At 38.7% G+C, this 7,667-nt stretch overlaps 1 pseudogene; it reads right to left on the bottom strand.

Annotated features, from left to right (window-relative positions):
* Positions 1-7: 7 nt before the first annotated feature.
* LOC105296224 lies at positions 8-6,824 on the bottom strand (annotated as a pseudogene).
* Positions 6,825-7,667: the final 843 nt, after the last annotated feature.

Genomic DNA, 7,667 nt, shown 5'->3' with positions numbered 1-7,667 from the left:
TCCCCAAAACAATGCAGTTCTTCTCTACCTCTACAAATATTTGATAACATAGCAATTAATGGTGTCTTTACCCTTTTAAAACTAATTCAGACATACACCTGACCCTTTCTTACTCGACTCTCCCTCCAATTCACCAAACAGGTTTAATCTCTCCTTCAAAAGTGTTTCCCTTCTACCTAAAAACATTATTAGATCTCCCTTATTCTGACAAAACTTTACTTGACTTTGCTCTATGTTCTATTATATTTCTTTTCTTCCTTTTGGTGTCAAATTCTCAGGGTTGGCCTACTACACAGCCTGAGGCTGTGTTTCTATAAACCTGTTTCTATAAACAAGATTTTGTTAGAATAACCATCATATTTCTTAGGTATCATGCCCACAATAAGGGCAAAGTTAAGTAGGTAGGAGATCCTGTGACCTGGAAACCTAAAATATTTTCTATCTGAACTCCTTAAAAAAATAAGTTTGTCAACCTCTGGAGCTACAAAGCATGATCTACATTCAATGTCATCATTTCCTCTGATGGTATCATGAAAGGTTTTGGAGCAGCTGTAAAGTACCATGAGTAAAAGGATATTTCAAGACCACTAGTTTAACAACAGTGTGCAGGGAAGATATATAAAAAGATCATTTAGAAAACTATTCCAAAAGACTAGGCATTAGGCGTAAAGGGTGAGAAATGAAAGAGACTTTTTAAAAGAATAAGCATCGATACTAGATGACCACATGTGACAGAGAGGACAAAGCTAATACCAAAATTTCAATCCTCAATGATGTGACTCTCACAATTTGCATTCTCTCCTACAGTCTACTGTGTATTCCTACCTGACTGTAGAGTTCCTAAAAACTTAATGCTAATTCCATGTCCTCTGTGTACCAGACATTCCTCATGCTTCCTACCTGGCTAACTCCTAGGTAAGCAAATCACATAGAAAGAGGCAGTTCCAACAGAATTGGCTGAATGAGAGCACAGGACCAATGTCAGAGGTAGATGGAGTACTCACCTGTGGTACCAAGCAGAGAGAGAGGGGAACTAAGATTTCAGGTCCAGAACTGGCTTTAGCCAAACAGCAAGAAGCAGCTATGAAACTGCTTACAGCAAAAGCAGAGTGTCTTTGATATTCTGACATACTCTTTCTGATGTTCACAGACCATTAGAGTAGCAATTGGTAAGTCTCATGAGAAACAAGGCAAAAAAGACCAAAAAGTGAGGAATTAAATGGAGCAGACCCTACTGGTCTTTTGTCTAGGAAAGCAGTCTTCTAAAGATGATACTACTTTTCAAAATGGCCAATATGATACTAACCTTCATTAACAGAGTTATCACATCCCACAAGATTGAGAAGGATATCGTCATCTTTATCATCAACTTCACATCCCAGCAGCATCCAGCTTTCCACGTTGTCACTTTCTGAAATGGTGCTCTCTTCCTCTTCACTTGAACTGACCTCTATAATCATGACCTCTCGGATAGTACCTGATCTCTCCTCAGGGTTAGGCTTCTCAGTATCCCTCTTGCATATATCATCCAACTCATTAGAATGAAGAGAAGCGGGAGGACTTTGGGTCTTTTCTTTTGGTTGGACTCTAAAATTCTTTCTTTTACATCTATAAATACTATCTTCATCAGACAAAGTTATGACCTCTGATCCATCTGATAGCTGGATCACCTCACTATCTGAAAGGATAATTAAGTTCTTCTGACTTGGTTTACTACTAGATGATTCAGAATTCCCAGAGTTCTTTTCTTCGTGGTCTTCCTCCCTAATGACATTATCAAGATCTTGGGCATAATGGACTTGGCTGTAGAGCTGAAATTCCACCTCACTATCAACACTCAGTTCACTAGATGACTCTTCACGATAAAGGTCATCTTCATATGCTTCTATAGTCTCATAACCACCAAACATCATGGAAAGTCAGTAATCTTGAAGCTGTAAAAGAGAAGGTCATACAAGGAATGTATTTTAAATGCTCAGATCATACCTGAGTACATAATGACATCATCTCTTAGAACTTTTATATAGAGGCTATCACTTTTCTCAATGACATATTAAAATATCTTTTTCTTAGAGCACTTTTTCAAGGATTTCTAAATCTTATTATGACCAACTCTAATAATGCCCACCTCTCTCAAATGAAAATGAACACCAACAAATTGAGTTACAGTTATGAATGGAAATGTCACATTTTGCAGGTATGCTGGAAAGGAAAAAATAGGTTGAGATCCACTGCCTCAGACACCAAATACTTTTTCTCTAACATGTTAAAAATCGCAAAAATATTTTAGGTAATTCTCACTATTTGTTCCATTCTTCGTCTTCTCCCTTGTTCTGAATCTCACTTTTTCAGATATACATTCTCATACAGGAATATTATTTCAACTATGACTAAAATCTACAAGTAATAATTAAATTTTACTATTTTTATGTAGATTTTTATTCTCAATGTAAAAATTAATCTCATAGCTTTCTGATCACTGACCAAAAAAATACAGAAAAATATCTAATAAACCTGGTTTACTTCTGTGCGAGCTATAAAGATGTATATGAAATACAAACTTACTAAATTTGAGGCAAAACTCTTAGCTCTGGGAGAACTTTACTTTCTTACAGTGAGCATATTAAATCTTGCTCATCCTTCAACTCAGCTTAAACATCACTTCCTCAGGGAAGCTTTCTTTGAGCCACTAGACGAAATTAAGTGTCCCCCTTTATAGGCTTCCATAGGACTTTATGTTTCAAAACACTCACCACTGTATTTCTAATTACTAATTCAAAGTAAATCTCCCACAAACACAGATCACATACCCCAAGAGGGCAGGGAACTACACATACTTAGTAAACAATGGATCCCCAAAGCCAAGCTGAGTAACTGGTATTTAGCAGGAACTCTACAAATGTCTGCTGAATTAATGAATAATAAATTCATTTGTTCTTCAGCCCCGATAAATCTAATATGTGCCTAAAATCTAGAAATTATGATGGGATGAATTTCACATTTGTCTCCAACTATTCCAACTATTCTCATATCAACCAAAAATCTATACAGTAGATGTTTCAATTAAGTACTGATGGAATATTGATCGAAATGAGAGCTCTGGAAAAATAACTCATGTTTGTTCAAAAATCAGAGACAACCTAGAGAACAATAACAATGACAATTTATTCTTTCTATTCCCCTTTTAGCTATACAGATACAATTTGCAAAGACTGGCCATTTTCTCAGTTTACCAATTCTCTACCCAAAACGTCAGGGTGTTCTGATGGTAGTTTTGGTGACAAAACTAGCTGATTCCAAGAACCAAATAAAAAAAGAGCCAAAAATGAAATTATTGGAATGGAAATTTTTTACGGAAATTAAACACTTTTGTGAGACACCTTAAACTTACACAATGTTATGTCAATTATACCTCAATAAAGATAGATTTTTAAAAAAAGATGATCAAGTTCTGAGTTAACAATACTGTATTGTAACTTGAAATCTTCTAAGAGTAGATCTTAAATATTCTCAATAAAAAAAGGAAATGTGTGAGGTTATGGATGTGTCTAATCTTTTTATAATAACCATGTATATGTATGTCAGATCATGCTGTACACATTAAACTTACATAATGTTATTCGTCAATTATGTCTCAATAAAGATGGGAGGTCAGAAACAAACTTTTAATGCCTTTTTCCTTCTAAAAGATATGTTTTTTCAAAGGTATGGTTTTTTTACCTGTTCCCTTCTTGTACTGTCCTTCAGGTTGCTATGCTGTTGTCATAGAAGTTGAACGTGGCTGTCTGAATAATAAATAATGCTCATAGCATTTATCGGTTTATATTGAAATGTTAGCCTCAGAGGAATTCAAATAAAAGATGAATCCTTTCCTTTTTATTTAATAGGTAAATTAATTCTAAAAGAAGTCGAAGGAATTATGCTCCCTTCAAAATCCTCACTGGATCCATCCTGAGGATCCAGTGTGGACTTAAGATAAAACATAATTCCGGTGCAGCACAGAAAAAAATTAAAGAGCTAAATTACAGAGTTACAAATTTGTACTACTCTTGGAGCCGTCCCAAAGGAAAGGGATTAAGAATAGAGCCATAGGCACACCTGTGAATGTATGCCAAAAATAAACTACAGAAATATAATAAAAACTGACTTCCTTGGGTCTAAGGGTTTATCTCTTTCCTTGAAATGTAGAAAAAGAAATTTAACAATTTAGCCCCTATGGCCTTTAAGAGGATTTTGTATCTTCTGTACTTGAAAATTGTGCTCAGCATAACTTGCTCTTCTATTTATGTAGCTTATGCATGCCAGGGTTAACGTTTGCCTGAGGCTGTTTTGGTTTATGTTACTACTTTAATTACATTCAAATGCATTTAATTTACTTTTTTTTTAAAGTGTATACTCAGAGGATAAATATGAAATATATGCATATATATATCTTGATTCAGACAGCTTTTTCAGCTTTCTGATCAATGTACATGATTCTCAAGCATACTTAAGTAGATAAGGTCCCTATGAGAATCACAAAATTTTAAATCTGGAAGAGACCTTTCAGATTATTTCATACAACATCCTCAATTTACATATAACAAAACTGAGGTCCAGAGAGATAGCCTATCCAAGGTTTTGTAGCTGGCTAAGAACAGAGCTAGGACTGATTCTTATTTCCCTCCCAGCCAAGTGTTCACTATTTTTTTTTTTTAATTTTTAAAATAATTTTAAATAAATATTTTGTTTTCAAAGAAACCTTCCTTCAAAGCTATATTTGCATTGGTTCTAACAACTAAATTTACCTCACGAATATCCATTTTACTTTCCAGTGAAGTACAAAAACTACCAAAGAGGCATTTTAATTGGAAGGAAAAGCATACATTTGAGTTTGTCAGTTCACCATTCAGGAGCCTCCTAAATTGGTACTCAAAGATTATAGCAATCTCATGACCAAAAAGATTTAGGTTCTTATGTTAAAAAAAATAAAATATTAGTTTGGGAATGAAATTTATCTAAAGAATTAAAATGACTTAACAAATATAAAACAGCTATAAAGAATAACTGCAAAGCTCTCACTATTCAAAAGTTGGAGGAGTATTCATTCACTTAATTTTTACAGTAGACAACTGAGGCTTATTTAAGCTTTCAGACTTTACTACACAAGCTTTAAAGCCAATACTTCTGCTCTAACAGTCTACCATTTGGTCATTCTGGACCTTTTGCTCTTATTTCCTTTCAAAGAACTTTTAGCCTAGATGTTTCTTCTTGATAACATAGGTATCTGTTTCAAGATTTAAATCAAATTCGCAGTTTGATATTAAACCCAGTTTTCATTGGAAAGTGACTAATATAAAGTTTATTTTCAACTTAAAATCTGACTTACTCTTAGTGAACTATCCTGACAGCGACAGACATAAAAAAACTATTAAGATGACTCTAGCGTTAAAATTTGTCCATTCTTCAAGTGTGACTTTCACCTTGAAGCAAATCTGACTGGGTTAGAGAATCCAAACGTGTGAAACAATGGTCCCAAAAATGAGAAAGAATACAAGATGTTGGTGGGAGAAAATTAGGCTGAATTTATTCAGAGAAGTCCAGCTGTTCTTGGGATGCATAATGTCTTTTTATGACAACTAATCCTATCACAAAACACTTCTTTCACCTTTCCCTTTTTCCTTTTGCTACCAGTGTGTTATCTTTGTAACTATCTTACAATCTTCACTTCCACTTCCTCAGTTCATTCTCCACCCTCTGATTCTCTTGAAAATGGCAATACTGAACTGTCCCCGAAAGCATAATGCTGTATGAAATACACACACTGCCCACTTCAAAGTCTTCGGATGTGACAGCCTAAGTATTCAAAACACAAAGTCGAGCTTTGAAAGGGACCTGGAAAGTCACTAAATCAAACGCTCTCATTTATATATAGAAAAATCGCGTCTGAGAAGTTTATTATTCGAGCCTTAAAAAAGCCCCTCCTAATTCAATTCTATAATCTGAAATAAAGGTAAATTCTGCCTAAAGATGAGACCCCCTAGAGTCACCACCTAATCAGCCGCGACTAGACCTCAGGCCTGCTGACTCTCAGCCAATTTTCCGACTTCACCAGCAGCTCTTCCTTCAAGTTGAAGTTAACTGCAGGCTCATGCGATGGGAGGAATAAAGAGAATCAGAGAACATAGTCCAAATCTCCGTGTTTTACATAGGGGAAGGGGCACATCTCCCGAAAATTTTCCGGCCCTACAGCTGCCAACTGCTGCTTCTAACAGAGGCTGGTGTTGGCCCAGGACTGTTCGAGCCTCACAGAGACCAGGACCTCTCTCGGTGCGGCGGTACCTCTGCGTTTAACTGACTAACCGGCTTCCCTAAAAGGTAGAAGAATCCTACAGGTAATGGAGGAGACATAGGCAGAACCCCCGTCCCCACCGAGGCCATAGGAGCCCAGCTCTTTTCGAATCACGACCTCAGGCTTTGGCCCGGCAGGGAGAAGCAGACACCCCAGCCAGTCACCCGAGCCGCCTGGGGCAGAGCACCACTGAGGGGCCACAAGCCGCGCCCCGCCATGAGTAGGGGACAGATGGGGGACGCGGAGGCCGGCGAGGGAACACGCGCTAGTTCCACAACCCGGCGGGCGAGACGGAGGGCGGGCAGGGGGTCCCCCGGCCACAGGCTGCTCGGGGTCCGTCACACACATACTCACTGCCGCGGCTGTGACCAGGAAGCACCAACCAGGAACCAAAACGCGTACGGGGACGGGGAGGGGCGAGGACAAATGAGGTAAGGAAACGCGTCCGCGCGGAGGAGGGAAGATACTTCCGGGGAAAACATAGCTCCCGGGAGTCGTCTTCCGTCCCAGCCCACCCTGCGGGTCCTGTGCGCGCATGCGTAACAGCTGTTAACCCTTTCCTTCCCTGCTATAATCTTTTGGTTTGCCTTCTTTGCTTTTTGCCTTTCCCTTCACTGCTTCTCTCAAAGATACCAGACTACATCTATAACATGGGACCCTTTTTTTTTGAATGGCTTGAAGAGACGAGATGCTACTTCCAGGCAAAACAGGGGGAGCACGCATCCTTCTGTACCCTCGAGAAAAACTATATCTCCCATGATCCCCCCAGGCCGGTTTCAGGATGGGTTCCGCCTCCTCCTCTTCTAGACCTCGTGGGACCTCTTCCCTGTTCCACGTGGCTCAGGAGCTGAGCCGAGGTCTCGGCTGGGGACTAGGACTAATGCGGCAGGCGGCTTTGCCAGCTGACCCAGGAACCCCCTAGCAGCGGCGAAGCCTCTTTGAGAGCGCCAGGCTTCTTACTTCTGTGCGCTAGGTGACCTTAGACAGGTACCTTCCAAGTCTAGTTTGAAGTTGAACTCTAGTTCACACTTGGTCGCTTCCTGCTTTTTTTCGCCTAGGATACAACAGATTTAACTCTTTGTGAACCTTGAAGAGTTGCACTCTTGTTTAAAATTGAAGTGAATCGTGGTCCTTTGAAAACCTCTGGAGGCTACACGATTGTGTTGAGAGCCTCTGGCTTCCGTTCTTCTAACACCTTATTTTAATAATTAGTGATAATAAACCCATCTGTACAACTTTAGAAATAATGAGACACTTTATCAATTTGCTAGCCCTTGGCAGTAGTCCCGAAAGATGAGCTTGAGATTGGTTCTTTTTGCCAACATTTATTGAACAT

Source organism: Pteropus vampyrus, unplaced genomic scaffold, assembly GCF_000151845.1.
Source record: "Pteropus vampyrus isolate Shadow unplaced genomic scaffold, Pvam_2.0 Scaffold123, whole genome shotgun sequence".
NCBI lineage: Eukaryota > Metazoa > Chordata > Mammalia > Chiroptera > Pteropodidae > Pteropus > Pteropus vampyrus.
This window is presented reverse-complemented; position numbering and strand designations above follow the sequence as displayed.